Source organism: Rhinolophus ferrumequinum, chromosome 2 (genome assembly GCF_004115265.2).
Source record: "Rhinolophus ferrumequinum isolate MPI-CBG mRhiFer1 chromosome 2, mRhiFer1_v1.p, whole genome shotgun sequence".
Classification (NCBI taxonomy): domain Eukaryota; kingdom Metazoa; phylum Chordata; class Mammalia; order Chiroptera; family Rhinolophidae; genus Rhinolophus; species Rhinolophus ferrumequinum.
The window spans coordinates 65,107,494-65,126,381 of NC_046285.1; the positions used below are offsets into that span (position 1 = coordinate 65,107,494).

At 38.6% G+C, this 18,888-nt stretch overlaps 1 protein-coding gene across 7 annotated transcripts in view; it reads right to left on the reverse strand.

The window, feature by feature from the left end:
* KCNMB2 (potassium calcium-activated channel subfamily M regulatory beta subunit 2) overlaps positions 1 to 18,888 on the reverse strand; it is a 227,034-nt gene that overhangs the window by 105,517 nt on the left and 102,629 nt on the right. For 2 of the 7 annotated variants that reach the window (XM_033131883.1, XM_033131902.1), the window contains exon 2: positions 4,432 to 4,519. The exons of 4 other annotated variants lie outside the window; for them this stretch is intronic. The gene's annotated coding sequence lies outside the window, so the exon portion shown is untranslated. Of the gene's footprint in view, positions 1 to 4,426; positions 4,520 to 18,888 lie in introns of all 7 variants that reach the window. One more of the 7 variants, XM_033131892.1, reaches the window with a different exon arrangement.

The window sequence follows — 18,888 nt, forward strand, 5'->3', positions numbered from 1 at the left end:
ACCATCTTTTGCATATTCCTCTTGGCAATCTTAAAACTTGAAAGTGATAAGGCTGTATGTATAATTAGCTAAATAACTAATCTTCATCTTTCTTCTTGCCTGCCTCCTCTTCCTTAGTCTGCAAATACGTGGTCATTCCTACCAACTAGTCCATACCTATCCCTGTTCTTACACATTTACCTATACCTACACTTGCTCCTCCTATACCTATATCTATATATTATATATTTTTGAAAGATGATAAAGTTGAAGGAACTCACTAGGGTAAAGCTCTGGAAGCAATAATAAAGAAAAAAGAATTACTAAGTACCCACTTTATATCAGGTGCTGGGATTAGAGACATTCAGTAAGGAGGGAAGACTGTGTGGTGTGTGCACCCTAACTCCATCTGCTTTCAGACTAGGTTCAGACTAGGTTCATATCCCTTGATTAACATTTTTCAGCTCTGGTACTTAAATAGAAATGAATGCTATTAGAATTTAAAAGAAAATCATCAGACTAAATCTATTTTTGTTTTGGAAACAAACCCACCTAGAATTTAAACAGCATTAATTAAGTGAGCTTAGACTGGCTGTCTCAGTAAAAACCTGTAGAGAAGGACCTTTGGCTCTTGGGGCTCAGTTTTACACTCAACCAAGGCAACTCTCTACAGTTTTAAAACTCTGTTTTAAGAGAATTTTAAAAACAAGTAAAATCTCTTGGGTTTCTTTTCTTTTCCTTTATTTCTTTCTTTTATTTATGTATTTTTTTTTAACACTACTCATCAAGAGGATGTTGTGGTTCAAGATGAGTTGCTAAAAGAAATGAGCTCTTGTTTCTGTATCTGGAGTGCCATTAGTTGGAAGTATCCTCTCAGATCTCTTCCTAAATCTGTCATGTTAGATATGTAAGATTATTTAGGCTTCTTATGTTTTATAAGGAAAGGACCATGTAACAACACAGAGGAAATTTCTTCCCCTCTTTGGAACTATCTTTCTTTTTGAGAAAGGAAGGCATTGGACTAGCACTAGGACTAAAAAGTCCTTTCAGTGAATCTCAGTTCCGGGGTCAGTTGTTTTAACTTTCGCTGCATTAATTGATTTGAAGTTTTAATTAACAACTGGATTAAGGAGTGGTAAGCTGGAGGACAGCTTGACCATACATGTTCCAAAATATTTGTCTACTACTTATAAGGTTTAGGCATCAAATGAAATTTTAAACAAATTTGATAAATGTTTTTAGACTGTGAACTGAAATTATTTAGTTGATAGGAGAGAAGTACTGAATTAGCTGTCAGAAAACCTGGTCTTTTCCAAGCAAGTTTTATATCCATAAGCAATCAGTATAAACTCTTTGGGCCTCGGTTTGTTTTTTTTTTTCCAATTGTAAAATTAATGTAATTATGTCTGCACAGAATTATTGTGAAAATTAAATGAGATTATGCAAATGAAAGTACTTTGCAAACCCAAAGCCTTTTCATAGACCTATAGATCTCTGGATCACTGATCACTTTGAGGGTATGTTTCAGAGGAGATTCCATATACTGTCCCAAATTTGGTTGGAGCAGATGACCTTAAAGCTTCATTCCAACCTTGACTCCATCACATGAGGATCAAATCTTCCTGTAGATGAACTATCCTTAGTGCAAAAGCTGAGTGTATTATTTTATAAAGGGGAATCATATTTTATGAGTGTTATGTCCTTAAAGACTTTGCATAATACAAATTTGAATAATCCAAGGCTAATTTTCCCAAATTGATAAGTGTAAAGATGGAGAATGCCTTGTTAGAACACAACCATTATGGTAATTTTCCCCTTGTTTTGTCTTCTTCCTTCTCCTTCTCCCTTATTGTCTTCTTTTCCTCTTTCTCCCCTTATTGTTTTTCCTTGTCCTTCTCATTTTCCTTCTTTCCTTCCTCTCCTTTTTCATTTCCTCCTGCTCCTGCTCCTTTCCCTCCTCCTCCTCTCCTCTTGCTCCTTCTCCTTCAGAGATGCTTTTATAAATCTAGAGGCAGACTTCTCTATTATTTATTAGAGCTCTCTCTCCTAAATCAGCAGCTCATTGTTTCTTGGCACTTGTTTGACCTTCTTTAAAGTATTTTAGCATATCTAACTTTTCTTCCAAAGTTATTTATTTGTTGATTTTTTTTGCACTAGCACCATGATTTGATTATTAGAAACTTTATTATAGTGTAGAAAAAGATAGTATATAATCATAACAGCAAGTATTAAAAGAACAACCAAATAGTCACTAGAATCACCTACCGAAGTTTTGATACATATACCAATATGGTTCACATGGTTCTGGCAAGGGTACGTCAGTTACTGATGCTGTTTGGTAACAGCACAATACAGTTTATAATTCTTCTGGCTTGCTAACTTTGAAATTGTGTGGTTCTAGATTTTTATATATACAAATTTTTATTATATAAAATTCTATGTATAAATTAACTTCATTAATATTTTCTATATCACAGTATTTCAAATTTGCATAATATAAATGTGCACAGAATGACAATCACACTACATTTTAATGTTACACACTACATTTACATGTTACATTTTAAGTAACATGTACTTACAATAGGGACTTTCCCTATTGTATGCCGACATTTATTTATGGAAACCTAGGTTAGCTGAAATTAATAGTTTAAAAATGACAAGTGCCACGGCCTATAAGAAAGCAACAAGGAATGAAAGAACTTGAATGAACAGATATTTGCAACTTCTTTCAACATGTGCAACATGTCTAGCTACACATAAGCTAATGGTTCAACCACCCTTGAAGTCCCTGATGTATTCTCTTTTTCTTTGGTGAGGTTTCCATAGTGATAGTTAGTAATATTTCCTCTTTTTAATGGAGATATTATAGAGTAGTAGGAGGAGCATATGACTGGCACAAAAAGACTCAAGTTCCAGTTGCAGTCCTACTACTCCCTAGTTTTAAGGTCTTCTTGGAAAGACACCTAACCATTCAGTCAATGTTTCTTCCTTCAGACAAAGGAAGGGAAAGAGAGGTATTTTCCAGCGTATTTGGGTGTCAGATGAGCTCATTTAGATGACTGCATTCTCTACCTTCTAAAGTGTTATATAAATGCAAGATGTTATCACTGGTAAAATATATCTTCTTTGAACACTACACAAAGCACAATAAAACGAGAGAAAAATGATATTCTTAAAAATCTGTGATTACTAAGATGCTCACCATTATCAAGTCAATCTATATTTTCTGTGGCCATTTTTGGAGGAGAGAATGTCACGGTCACTGTAATAATATAAATTTATAGTATAATATTTAGCACTTAGTACATTCTTTATACTCTTAGGATTTTCTGAATATTACTTCATTTAAAATTTTATCATACATAAAATCCGTGGAAGACTTTTGTTTAAGCCAAAACTGATGATGAGTTTGAGGTTCCTTTTCTCTGTTTCTTATATTTTTAATTCTCACGGAGTATTTGCTTTGCCATATGAAAAACTTACTGACGCATGTGCTGTTCAAATAAGAATACACACTGATAGCCTGGCTGATATACTTGTGCACTGGTATTCACATTTCTTGATAGGAAACAAAGGGAGTTCACTCTATTTACTTAAGTCTTACTCTGTTTTTCTCATATTCAACAACTTTCTTTTGTCCTTCCACAATAACCAAAGAATATGGAAATATAAATAAACAAATTTACAAAACATGAACTTTGAGCCACAAGTTCAATAATAGAAGAATTAAATATTCTAAATTCCATCTTTAGGTAAACTTTATTTATTTTTTATATTTTGCTTCTCCATTTATTGTCTCTGGAAGTACACTGAAATGGTAGACTCAGAGGTCTACCATTAGAGACCTCTGAGATATGTACACTTAAGGTATAACAGAACAAGTTATAAATGAAAAAGTATTATGAGTTTTCAGCCTCAACGTTAGCACATTTTTTATGCTGCACAAGTTCTATTTCTGTATGTTCGTCCCACCATAAATTCATCATCTTTTTTTTTAAATAAAAATAATGGTTATTTACTGTGTTCTCACTTAATTTGAAGCCTGAGGTAATACAGAGCAATAGGACTAGAGGACAAACTTTATAAAGTTGTCAGAAAAATGTGATTATATACTTGAGCTTTAAAAATTCAGGTTACAACTGCTGCCACTGGCTTTATTTATGCTAAAGATGAAATAGCAAAATTTATGTCATAAGACTAAGTCTCAAATTATTGTCCTATAAAATATCTTTTACCTGAGCACTGAGAATCTCATTAGTTTCTTTATCATTACAAAACTGCTAAGCTCTGAGAATTCTTATCTGAAATGTAAAAAGCAAAGGAGAGAGTTGTAGCCCACTTCATTCTCACTTCCTCAAATTTCTCACCCTAACCCTAATCTCTTTTCCTTATGTTTCATTAATAAGTTCTGGAATATTAACCACACTTGAATTGATTGAGTTACCTTACCGACAGTGGATCCGAAGTTCCCCTTAAGATTTCAATTGTGTCAGGCAGAGGTGTTTTTCTTTCCAGTTATATTCTTCTGTAGTTTTACCTTTCGAAAGAAAGCCTACTTAAAAATAAGTATTGTATAGACCTCTTCTCTATCCAAGGATTTTTGGATTGTCCCCATTCTTTCTCTTCACATTTTAAGGGTATTTTAAAGCAAGACAAAAACAATTTCATGCAAATACTGAAATTTTCAAAACAATAGTATTTTCCAAATATTCTCTGGTGGAGGCTCAGAAACAAAACCAGCAGTCATAACAGTAAAAATTAAATAATAAAGAAAAAGAAAAATTGAGTTGTGCCGTCTTTGTTTTACCATCCGCTGGTTATTTCTACAGTTTTTGAAACTCCTCTGTCCTGCTGCTCTAATTGTTTTACTCACAGGATTGCTGGGCATTATTCTAATTTCCACAAACAGCAGAAGCCGTCAGCATTCCACTGACACATACCTTGCCTTTCATGTCATCTTTGCAAAAGTCTTCCTTTAGTAATAGCTACTGGATTCCCATTGCACAGCCCGGTAGAAACTCCAGACTCACAAACACACCGAGGCTCATTACAAAAATATGATGAGAATCAATGAAGAAACTTTGGAATACGAACTTTAATCTTCCTTATATCAGGTTATGAACCAAAAAATCTGATCTGACTTTCCGAATTATCCATGAAGTTCACTGTCATCATATGGAGGTAAATCAGGAGTCAACCGTGTTTTAGTGGCACTACCTTTATTTTAGAAAATGTCATGGCTGTAGCCAAAGATACAGAGGTTTCCTTAGTTCCCATTTCCAAGAGCATCCTCATGCAAATTCCTGGATGGAAATGCAGCGCTCTCAGTGCTGTCCTTAGTCATTTCCACTGGGCCACTTTGTCCTTGGATGGTATTTGTTTTCCTAAATCAAGCATGCTCAAGAGATATTCCTATCTGTCTAAATCTGTTCACAGTTTCCATACAAGAGGCACTTGCAAATTTGCTTCCATGGTTAAAACAGTAAATAAAGACTATCTGCACTTCTCGCCAGTAGAAATTCACAATCCACAGTTGGTTTGGATATGATTTGTTGCTCTTTTAAAGATAAGGCTTCCTGTACTAAGCATATATAGTATGTTTAGATATTACTCTCTGATTCATTAGTAAGTCTCCTTGGTAACTAGCTTTTCCTCTTTCGTGATCTGTGTTTTGGGGAAGGTTTTCAATTAAAGATGAGCTAATTAAAAGTGTATACAATATACAGATATGGACCTAGGAACATACATATGAAAAAGTATTACTAAAAAGTGACAGTTTCCTATGGGCAAAAGTGTGGGAGCATCAAGGTCTTTTTCTTTCTAGCATAATGAAATGGTTGGGAATGTGTTATGGAGGAACACTAGTTACAGTTATGGGTTTTTTAAAATGATGTTTCTAAACAATATATCAATAATAATTTCACAAGAACATGGAGTTGTGGTAGTCAGTGTTTTCTCATGAAGTACGGGGAGTTTCTACTTAAATTAACCACAATTTGCAACTTGGGTAGCACTTCTCTCTAAGTTAAAGGGTAAAGGATAATTTACTTAGAAAATATTGAATAGACTGTTAAATGCTTAATTAAGTTTTCTCCTCCCAGTTTCTACCTACCCATTGCTATTTTCTTCAGACTGATACTGTTTAAAAGAGGCAGCACTTGCGAAACTATGAGGACATTACTTATAAACTTCATAATGAGGAAATAAAAATAGCCCAAGCTTGGAGTTAATAACTTCCTGATAAAATAAAAAACAAAAATCTTCCCACCTGCATGCCGATAGCTCTGCAAGGCAATATGATGATGTTTTACAAACACAAGTGACTAAAGTATTAAATATTAATTTCTTAATTTAAAAATGGAGCCAGTGTTGATGTGGCTGGCCGATTTGGCAAGGACGAGCAATAGCTGCCTTGATCTTTGGCTGCCTTTTGATGGTACAAACACTCGCAGGCTAATACTGGAAATGCTAACCCTGTGCCTCCACGTCACAAGACAATAGGCACGCGAGATGGGGTCTATGAAAGAGCCACTAAAAGAAACATTCTCAAGTGTGGATTTCTTGGGCTAAACTAAGGTATTATGGCTAATTGTGGCCTGTTCCATGAGCTTTTAAAATACTGACAGCTACTGGTCGCAGCTCCACCCCCATTCCTGTCTAGTAAGGTCAGTTAGTGGCAGAGCCGAGGCATAAAAGTAAACCCAGGCTGGCCTCACTTCACAGCCTTTACTCTTCACCAAGCTCACTCTCCTTTGCAGTGAATAGACCTCTGTTCTCAGTCTTACCTGATACCCAGGTGGAATTGGGCAGAGACAGCTTCCCTGGAGGAGCTGTTCAACAGTCAAGGTTCTGAAGGAGAGGAGTGTGAGAAGAAGGAGGGAGAACCTTCCAGATGGGTGAAAGATTTAAGAAAGAGATAATGAGGCAGATGAGTGATAAATGTTTGAGCAGTGTTTGATGAGCCTGGAAATCAGGATCAGTAGCAAATAGAAGCAGTTGGTAGGTGAAGGTTAAACTTAGATTTAGGCTGTACTGTCCAATATAATAGACATTAGTCACCTATGGCTATTTAACACTTGAAATGTAGCTCGTCTAAATTGAGATGTGTTGTAAGTATAAAATACCTACACCTGAATTTGAATACTTACTATAAAAGGGAATGTAAAATATTTGATGAATAATATTTTATGGTTACATGTTAAAATGATAACATTTTAGATATATTAGGTTAAATAAAATAAATCATCAACATTAATTTCAGCTGTCTCTCTCTTTTTACTTTGCTTTAAAGTGGCTATTAGGAAATTTAAAATTACGTATATGGCTCACATTTGTGGCCTGCACTGTATTTCTATTGGACAGTGTTCATCTAGAATTTGAACTTGAGGAGAATATTGCTTAGGAGATGCTGATGGAAAGATCTGAGTAGGTTGAGTGATAAAATAAAAATTGTACTTGAGGATTGTGTTCTTGTGGCTTTTACAGCTCAGAAAAATTTGCAGGGGGAAGCCACAGGTCCTTTAGCTCTCTTAATCCTTACGACAACCTTGTATGTACGTATTCTTTCTTTTTCACGGATGAGAATATTGAGGTTTAGAACTGCTAAATAATTTCCCCTAAATTATCCAACCTAGTGGAAGAAGATTTGGGATTCAAACTCAGATCTTGGTGATAAGTGATGTCCTGTGAGGCAGCTGGCAGCTCTGACTGTTAGAAGAGTCCAAATCTGGAGCTTCTACTGGAGCTTCTACAATCCTGTCCCACAGGACCATACACGTAGCCTAAACATCTTTCACTGACAGCCCTTCAGACACTTCAGGTATTCTTCAGGGGCATCTGGGACCTTCTCCTAAGAGATAGTCTAACAAAGCCTTTAGACTTTAAGTCTTATTTCTTTCTTTCCTGGGACACTTTTTGCTGAGAGGATAGAGAGCCCAGAATTAGAGAACAAGTCACTGGCAAGGTGGTTAAAAGAAGAGTGAGCAAAACCACAAGAGTGTGGTGTACCTTCTGGATGCCTAGACTAGATATATATATATATATATATAAGTGTCTGCAGAGAACCCTGCTGGGAGATATCAGAGAAGTGACCTCAATAGCTTCAATAGACAAAAAGAGAAATTAGAAACTCCTGGTATTAGAATTGGGTTCTAATATTTTTTGTTCAGGAAAAGGTAATATAAAGTAGTTTCGTTGTCTTTCCATTTTCCTGACTTTTCAATTCCCAAATGGTAACAAAACAAAACAAACGTCTTCAAAAATAAAGAAGAAGAAAAAAAAAACGTTTGGATAAAGAACAGCCCAAGTGAATGACAGCCAGTCTCCAGATGGCCCAGCTAAGAGGGGAACAGGCTGTCAACACAGCTGGAGAACATGGGCAGTGCTGGAATAAGTGTGAGCCGAGCCAGACAGCTCTTAAAGAGACCTCTGAGGCCTCACTAGGCAGGTGCTGGCAGACTCAGATTTACAGAAAAGGCATAGCCCTTCCACCATCTCTAGCTCACTTTAATCTTATCTCTCTCCCACAGGCTTTGCCTCCACTTTATTGGAATTAGAGGAGATGTGCAGATTCATTCCATAAGAAGGAGTGGGAGGCAGGAACAATTGGTTGCTAATTTGTGTGCAGAGGGGAATGCTTCAGGGCTCCTTTGTGTCTCCTTGGGGTGGATCCTATCTACCCTTTGGCCATCATGTGCCCAGGTCGGACTATACACTCTCCTGTAATCACTTGGGGAGCAGGCCTGAAATATGTCTTTAAGTGACATTTCTAAAAACAGAGCATCTTGTGAATGGGGGCATTTTAAGCTACCCTGTCTCAAATCCTTGTTGGAAAGAAATGAGGAAAATGTGCACCAAAATAAAATGGTGGGTGCCCTGGAATGGTGAGGGCAAAGCCTGGTCTTTAGTGCTCTAGGGAGTTTTCAAATCCTATGTCTCTGTAGGTACTTGTCAGTCCATTTGTTCTGATTTTTAGTATTTATTTTAACTGACAGACGTAGAGGCAATAGGGGGAAGAACAGGTAGGCATGAACTTAGATATAACTTTTCTCTGTTTCCGGAACTCCTGAAGTGTTCATGTGGACTCTCCTGTTAGTCCCTGAGACATCCTTTGAACATAATCTTCATTACCAGCTCTTTTTTTCTGCTTTTAAATCAGCATGTACTCAATAAGCCTTCTGTAGAATTATATTTCCATGTGTCCACATACCTTAATAGACTGAAGTCTCAGAGGGGAAAACTTGGGTTTATGGAACAGCTACTGAAAATCACACACTGTGCTAGAGATTTTAATACTCATTCATTCACTCCACTGACATAAGACAAGCCCTTACTTAAGAATATTTCACAATGGTAATAAAAGTAGACATGCTAATGTAGCTTATGTCTTTTGGCAGAACCAATCAACAAATGAATCGATAAGTGAACAAAACAATTGCAGCTTATTGTTAAGTGTTAAGAAGGGTACAAACAGGGTGTTGTGGTAGAAAATAATGAAAGGATCTATTTTAAAAAGGGGGTCAGGAAAGATAGATAGGCTCATTTACAATAAGCCCTATTAGGTGATGAGAAAGTCACAGTCATGCCAGCAACTGGGATACCTGCCAGCAACAGGAGGTTACATGTCCCCACATCATTCCATGACATGTTGGTCTCCTCTCTCCCAATCAAATAGAAGACCAAAAAAAAAAAAAAAAATTGTTTATCTTACTGCCCTTTCTCTTTTTGACATAGTCACATAAATTCACAGTGTGGGGAGGTCTTCTGAGTCTTCATGTACTGATTACTCTCAGTATTGTGGCCACTGGAATATGTCAAAAATGAGGTGATCAGCCTTCACAATATGTTTTCCAAGACAACTCCATTTTCATCATCTATTCCCATCAGGCTGCCACATTGCATGAAGATAAACAAAACTAAGGTCTGTTCTAGTTTTCTTACATAGTATTGTCAGATTTGCCTCCCTTTCTGTGCCTTTTTGTCTAATTTCTTAAAGACTCTGGTTCTCTTACTCACTTGTAGGCACTCACCCTGGGCTCTGGCAGAAGGAGAGTGTCTCTGAGGGAGAGACTGAGTTGTGTGGCTTCAGAGTGAGGACTGGAGGGATAGTCACCATTGTTCCTGTGTAGAACCCTCCACAAATGCAACCGGCAGGCGGGTGTCATCTTTCCTTTGTTGAGCCCCCAACCCACCCCACCCCTGACACATGGCCAAACCTAAATCTGCATTTGCCTGGTGAGCTCTGTTCACTTCACCCTGGTGACTCCCTGGAACACTGCCCCACACAACTCGCCTTATGCCAGAAGTACTTTCTCAGCAAGCAGCGTGCCCCACCCACGTTGTACTTTTCTTAGATAACTCTTAGGAGTCCACGAGCACCAGGAGGGTGGTGACTGGCCTTGGTGTACTCTGAGACTTTTGCTGAGTATTTCCAGACTCAGCACTGGCACCAAACCAGAATCTACATTAACCTGGAGAACACCACTCATCCCACCCTGTTGACTGCCTGAGATCCCTGCCTTACCAAACTCATGTACCTCACAAGGCTTTATCAGTGGCTGAGCCTTACAGGAGCTGGCAGGTAGCAGCAGGCCTCAGGGTGTCCTGGCTTTTTGAAGAGCTACCCCAGGCCTGGTACTGGTGGCAGCCATCCTTAGTTCATAGCATGGCTTCTCCCACATGCCTCCAGGAGTAGCACAGGCAGCAATCAATTGCAAATCACTATGTAGCTTCTATCAGTTAGTCCCCAGCTGGTCACAGGCAGTGACTGACCTGGACCTACACTAGAGCCCCCAAACAAACACACCTGGAGGTTGGCTTCAGACCACAGCAGAGCCCCACAAGTGGCACACCGAAAGGGTGGTCTCAACAGCCACTAGAGGCCACTGGGGTAAATCCCACTCCATGAGGTAAGCCCCTTGCACAGTAGTCCATGAGCTGTGGAAATGGCCAAACTCCACAGCCAATCAGCCTGAGAGTCAGTACCACCCACAGACATGCCAACAGCAATCAAGGCTCAACTATAACAGAAGGGCACACACAATCCACACAAGGCACATTCTTGGAGCACCTGATGCAGGTAACCAGGAAGACTCTGCCACTGGGCCCCAAAGGGTACTTACTACCTAAGGCCACCTTGCGAAGACTGGGAGATATAGCAGATCTATCTCATACACAGAAGCAAACACAGAGAGGGAGCAAAAATGAAGAAACAGCTTTCTATTTGGAAAGGCTTTCCAAATGAGAGAACAGGAGAACACTCCAGAAAAAGAACTAAATGAAATGGAGGCAAGCAACCTACCAGAGATAAAGTTCAAAACAATGGTTATAAGGATGCTCAAGAAACTTAGTGAGAACTTCAACAGAGAGCTAGCAAGCATGAAAAGGACACAGAATCCATAAAAAAGAACCAGTCAGAAATGAAGAATATAATAACTGAAATGAAAAATGCACTAGAAGGACTCACCAGCAGACTAGATGAAAGCAGTGGACTGAATCAGTGATTTGGAAGATAAGGTAGCAGAAAACACCCAACTGGAACAGCAAAAAGAAAAAAAAGAATTTTAAAAAATGAGGACAGTTTAAAGGACCTCTGGGACAACATTAAGTATAACAACATTTGCATCATAGGAATACCAGAAAAAGAAGAGAGAAAGCAAGGGATTGAGAGCCTGTTTGAAAAAATAATGACTGCAAACTTTCCTAACCTGGTGAAGAAAACAGACATACAAGCCCAGAAAGTGTGGAGAGTCTCAAACAAGATGAACCCAAACAATCCCATGCCAAGACACATTATAATTAAAATGGCAAAGGTTAAAGACAAAGAGAGAGTCCTAAAAGCAGCAAAAGAAAAGTAAATAGTTCCTTACAGGGAGTTCCCATAAGATTGTCAGCTGATTTCTCAACAGAAACTTTGCAGACAAGAAGGGATTGGCACGAAAAGCAAGGACCTACAACCAAGAGTACTGTACCAAGCAAGGCTATCATTTAAAATTGTAGGAGAGATAAATATCTTCCCAGACAAGAAAAAGCTAAAGAAGTTAATCATAGCAAACCAGTATTACAAGAAATGTTAAAGGGACTTCTTTAAGGAAAAGAAGAAGAAAGAAGAAGGAGGAGAAGGAGGAGAAAGAGGAGAAGGAGGAGAAGGAGGAGAAGGAGGAGAAGAAGGAGGAGAAGAAAGAGGAGGGAAGAACATAAAGCTGAATAATAAAATAGCAATAACTATGTATCTATCAATAATCACTTTAAATGTAAATGGATTAAATGCTCTTATTGAAAGATATAGGGTAGCTGAATGGATAAGAAAATAAGACCTGTATATATACTGTTTACAAGAGACCCACTTCAGACTGAAAGGCATGCACAGACTGAAAGTAAAGGGATGGAAAAATATATTTCACGTGAATGGAAACAAACAAACAAAAAAGCTGGGGTAGCAATACTTATATCAGATAAAATAGACTTTAACAAAGGCTATAAGAGACAAACAGGGACATTACATAATGATAAAAGGATCAACACAACAAGAGGATATAATCCTTGTAAACATCTTTGTACCCAACATAGGAGCACCTAAATAAATGAAGCAAATATTGACAAACATAAAGGGAAAGACGAGAAGTTATACAGTCATAGAAGGGAACTTTAACACTCCATTGGCACCAATGGACAGATCTACCAGACAGAAAATAAACAAGGAAATAGCAATCTTAAATGACACACCAGGCCAGATGGATTTAATTCCTATTTTTAGAGCATTTTTATCCCAAAGCAACAGAATATACATTTATTTTCTTTTTCAAGTGCACATGAAACATTTTTCCAAGATAGATCACATGTTAGGGCACAAAATAGGTCTCAATAAAATTTAAGAAGGTTGAAATCATATCAAGCATCTTCTCTGACCACAATGGTATTTAACTAGAATCAATTACAAGAAAAAAAATTGAAAAACACACTAACACGGGAGGCTAAATAACATGCTACTAAATAATGAATGGGTCAAAAATGAGATCAAGGAAGAAATCAAAAGATACCTTGAGACAAACGAAAATGAAAACACAATGACACAAAATCTAATGGACACAGCAGAAGCAGTCCTAAGAGGGAGATTCATAGCAATGCAACCCTACTTCAAGAAAAAAGAAAAAACTCAAATAAACAATCTAACCTTACACTTAAAGGAACTAGAAAAAGAACAGCAAACAAAGCCCAAAGTGAGTGGAAGAAGGAAATAAACAAAATAGTCTAATATATACTTATATATGTATGATCAGTTTAACCAAAAAAGAGCTGGTTCTTTGAAATGATAACCAATACTGATAAACCTTTAACTAGACTAATCAAGAATAAAAGAAAGAGGACCCAAGTAAATAAAATCAGAAATGAAAGAGGAGACGTGACAATGGACACCACAGAAATAGAAAAGATTATGAGAAAATATTACACCATATACAAGAATAAACTCAAAATGGATTAAAGACTTAAGTGTAAGACCTGAAACCATAAAACTACCAGAAGAAAACATTGGCAGTAAACCCTCTGACATTGATCCTAGGGGTATTTTTTCTGATCCATCTGCTTAGGCAAGGGAAACAAAAGGAAAAACAAAACACAAAAAACAAATGGGACTACATCAAACTAAAAAGTTTTTGCACAGAAAAGGAAACCATCAACAAAACAAAAAGACAGCCTACTGAATGTAGAAAATATTTACCATTGATACATCTGATAAGGGGTTAATATCCAAAATTAATAAAGAACTCATATAACTCAACACCAAAAAACCCCCAAACAATCCAATTAAAAAATGGGCAGAGGACCTCAATAGACATTTTTCCAAAGAGGACATGCAGATGGCCAGTAGACATATGAAAAGAAGCTCAACGTCACTAATCAGAGAAATGCAAATTAAAGCCACAGTGAGATATCACCTCATACCTGTCAAAATGGTTATCATTAATAAGTCAACAAACAATAAGTGTTGGAGAGGATGTGGAGAATAGGGAACCCTCATGCACTGTTGGTGGGATTGCAAATTGGTACAGCCTCTAAGGTTGAAAATAGAACTACCTTATGACCCAGAAATTCCACTTCTGGGTATTTATCTGAAGAAATCTAAAGCACTAATTAGAAAAGATATATGCACCCTTATGTTCATTGCAGCACTATTTACAATAGCCAAGATATGAAAGCAGCCTAAATACCCATCAATATACAATTGACTAAAGAAGATATGGTACACATATACAATGGAATATTACTCAACCATAAAAGAGAATGAAATTTCACCTTTTGCGACAACATGGATGGACCTGGACGGTATTATGCTTAATGAAATAATTCAGACTGAGAAAGACAAATACTTTATGATCTTACTTATATATGTAATCTAAAGAACAAAATAAATGAACAAACTAAACAGAAACATACTCATAGATGCAGAGAACAAACTGATGATTGCCAGAATGGAGGTGGGTTGGGGAGCTGGGTGAAAGAGGTGAAGGTATTGAAAAATGCAGGTTGGTAGTTATGGAATAGCCATGTGGTGTACAGCGCAGAGAATAAAGTCAATGATGTTGCAACAGTTATATATGATGCCAGATGGGTACTAGACTATTTGGGGGATCACTGCATAAATCATATAAATGTCTAACCACTATGCTATATACCTGAAACTAATACAAAATAATATCGAATGTCAACTGTAACTGAAAAAAATACTTTAAAAACAAAACAAAACAACTGTAGTTCTCTCTACATGGCTGGTGTACAGACTACAGACCACAAAAGTCAGGAGAAGGCTGGGAGATGAAGCACAGAGCTGCTGGTGGGAAGACAAAACAGGGAGGCCAAAGCCAGGGGAAAGGAGAGGTGACTGTTGTACTTCATCTGGGCCAACACAGAGGGCTGCCCACAAAGAGGGAAGGCCACGTTGTGACCTGGCTTCCTGCAGGTCCAGGCTTTCTGCATGTGAGCCCTTTCTCGTGCTTTCTTGTGTCTTTCCTGCCCATTGTCCTCATTCCTCTGATTTCTTCTGTTGTTCAAAGTCTAAAATTGTCCTTTGTGTAAATGTTCTTCTTATGGCTTCCAGTGTTTTTCACAGGAAAGGCGGTATCATTTATAAAATTATAAATAAATGGAGCGTGGAGTGAAATCTCGGCTCCAGAGGTCCTCTGTGAGTTGATGTCAGCATGAGAGTTTGATTTTCCACTCCCAGAGTTGTGGCAACTGTTTTCGTTTAATTTGGTTTTATTCAGATTAATGGGAGCAAAGGTTACGTCAGGGGGAAATAAACATTAGGCTAAAGAAGCCTTCTCTTCTCTGACAGGTTGAGTCCTTCTCTCCTTTGCTGTGGTGACAGGGCATTTGGCTCTGGGCTCTGCCTGATAGGAGGCCTGAGGCTGTGGCCCATGGGTGGCCTTCTCTGAATCTCCATTTCATCATGTGATGGGGGTTAGGGGTGGGGGGGGTGGGGGAAGGTCCTCCAGCTCTCTTGGGAGGATTCATTCAGTAAGGTAACACAGCTGGAAGTGTTTTGTAACCTGGAAAACGCTAAACAAATGGGAGATATTATCTTTCCCTGGCATGGAAAGGTCAGGAATAAGTGGGTGTCGGGCAAAACATGAGAAAATTGCTTGGAGTGTAAGCATAGGGACTCTGACCTAGGATCTGTGTGTCAGGCCTTAGGGACTTCCTGAGGACACTGGCTGTGGGAGGCTACTATACTTCCAAGTGGGTTAGGTTACAGCCAGGTGAGTTATGTTCCACCTCTTTATGGGTTATTGTTACCTGGGTGCCACCGGAAAACTTGGAGCTTAGAGTGGGAGCTTTGATGAGATCTGGGGGCGGGGCTGAGTGGTCTCTTCAGGAGGAGGGAGGTGGTGCAATTAAACCCAGTGTGCCAGGACCCCCCTTTTGCAGAGGAAATAAGGTGAGCTTGGGGAGAATGGTGGAGGCTGGAGGAGGAAAATGGAGGATGAGGAGGATGTGAAGGCAGAATTTGGCTATTACGGAGAAAGGAGGAAAATGCAGGAGGCCTCCTGTCTGTCACGGCTTACACTATTGCTGTGTGTGTGTATGTCTGTGTCTCCATGTGTCTGTGCATCTGTCCACCTCTGTCTACCACAAATTGGACTGCAGCCCTAAGCCTGGTGTGAAGCCCTTATCATTTGTGCCCACCAAGCTAGTCTTGTCATTCATACCACTGAGTGTGTCTAGGCTTTTAGGCTGGATTGGTACCCTAGGTGGCCTCCAGTTCCTTACTGGCACCTGAGCCCTGCTGTAATGCCAGCCTACTTACCTTAATCTGCCCAAGTGTTTTCTCTAAACCCCTGCTATAGACTAGCATAGGAGCATTGACTTGGGTCTGGAGTCAAAGAGACCTGAGTTTGAATACCGACCCCATCTGTACTATAGCTGGGCGAGTAGGCAGCAGAGTAACCTTTCTGAGCATTGTCTTTAGAATGGAGATAATATATAAGTGTTTTGAGCAATGATGAGCTAATGCATGCAAAGTACCTAATGGACCTGACACATATGTGGTTAATAAATAGTCACTATTACGATTATTTATGGTTATTCCACATGGAGAGGCTCCTGAGAACCAGTATGCTGTTACCTGCTTGATAGGAGGCCATAGACTACTCCAATCACTGGATCTGGAAGCTTAGATATCAGTAATGATTAGTATTTGTAATGATTCTGTGGACTCTAATTTATCTTCTGGACTCTAATAGTCACGGTCTGCCTAAAACTGAGTCTGTTCTCTCGTCCCCCGAAGGGGTCTACAGCAGAGCAGATAGTTTCACTTTTAAATATGCTTTTCCAAGAAACTGTGGGAACACTGATCAAAGATTTCCTCTATTTATGAAAGCAAACACTTTTTTTTAATGCCTAAGGAAAAAGTGCTCAGATGCTAACTTGCAGTCTTGTCCTGAGTCTAGCCTGAGCAGGTGTGTCAGAAGTTCTGACATGTACAGAAATCAACCCTTGTGGAAAACTGGCAGTTCATCCTTCTGACCTTAATTTCACCTTGGTCTCTTTGGAGTGTCCTCAGAAACGTGGTAGCTTAGTACCTCATTTGTTTCCACTTAGAGGAATAAACTCCATTATTTTAAACCTCATCAGGTTCTAGTAGTCTTGGCTGATGTTTACTACTCAGTAATTTAAATATACCAGGCTTTTCTCCAACACTTATTAAAAGGCTCATTAGGCTTTGAAATACTAATAGCTTTTATAATAGGACATGCTGATGAGTGAATTAAAAATGAATCAGAATTATGTTTAAAATAAAATTAACCTTCATTCATCATTTAATAAATATTTGCTGAATACCTACCTACCATGTCCCAAACCCATGGTGCCGAGGACTCAAAACAATACAAATTTCTGCCCTCATGGAGCTTCCCTTCTGTTGTAACAATTAGCAAAGGCAATACATAAATCAAGTGTTATATTGGAAGATAATAAGTGTTCTAGGGAAGCATTTGATGGAAAGTAGGATAGGAAGTACAGGAGTTGCAATTATAGTTATGGAAGTCAAAGAGTCGCGCTGAAAACATGAGAGCGAGCCACATGGAATTCGGAGAAGGGGGTTCTTGGCAAAGAAAGCAGCCAGTGACAAGGCCCCCATCCTTTTGATTGATCAGAAAACTGTACCGTGGATCATCAATTTCACCTTCTGTCTGTATTCTGTATTTTCTCCCGAAGCTCAGAGCTGGCTGCTCGGAGACACTGAGGGCTGAGATAATGAGATAATGAATTGCTCATTTTCTCTGCCTAGCAGATGGGAGCACCTGTCTCGTGTGCGCAGACCACCTCTCTAGAAACTGCGCAGTGGTGGTGTATTCAGACCCTCTTTCTCATTCTAAATGCCACAAGGTTGCACAATTAAGGGAGAGTCAATACATCTTCTGTCAACCCTCAAAGCAATTGAAAAGTGCCTCTTGTATTTTAGTTTGGAATTTTAGTGGAATTACCCTGAATTGGATCCTTTAATCACAAGAAAGTTTTCTTACAATGTACCTAGAAGTTTTGGGGAAACAACATAAGCATTTGACTCTAGATCTCTACAGGTTCACACCAATATCTACCAAGTACTCTATTTCCTTGTAACCTATGTCTGTATGTGTGTGTGTGTGTGTGTATGTGTATATGTTGACGGGGGTGACTTTAGCAGTCAGTTGTTTCCATGCAGGCATCAGATTGAATCTGAAACTGCTTTCTATTCCAGAGGCAATGCCACTGTCACCTGTCACTTGCTCCAATCTTGCTTCTACACATAGGTCTCTGAAGAGGAGGAAGCAATCTCTTTTGTGCACATCCCTAGAGCTCTCTAGGTAGAAAAGCATCTGAAGAGTGAGTCAGAAGACCTAGATTTTAGCCAGGGAGCCGTTGTCAACAAGTGGGTGACCTTGGGCACATCCAATTGCCTCCCCAAGCCTCAGCTTCCAATTTAGCAGAATCTGCGAATTAGCTGCTTTATAGAGGAAGCACGACGGCAGAGTGGTTAAGACTTTTGGCTAGGAATCAGATGGTGTGGTTCAACTCTTGGATTCAAAACTTAAGAACTTTATGACTTTGGTCCTCAATTTTATCACTTATGAAATGGGGTTAATTGTACCTAATTTGTAAGGAGTGAGGCCTTCTGTTGTGCAGCCTTCCCCTGATCTTTAGATAGGTTTCTTCAGCTGATTTTAAATCTACCTAACATTAATACAATAAAGACCTTAAAACGTTGGCATGTAGCACAAAAAATGTTAGGTGTTGTTGTTATTATTATACCTCTAAGAAATCTTCTAGTTAAAAAAAATATTTTCTTTACTATCCCTTACTTGTTATTATTCCCCACTCCCTTCTAGTTCTTTGATTGTCACGACTGGTGTTGATATCTCAAGTGGGTAG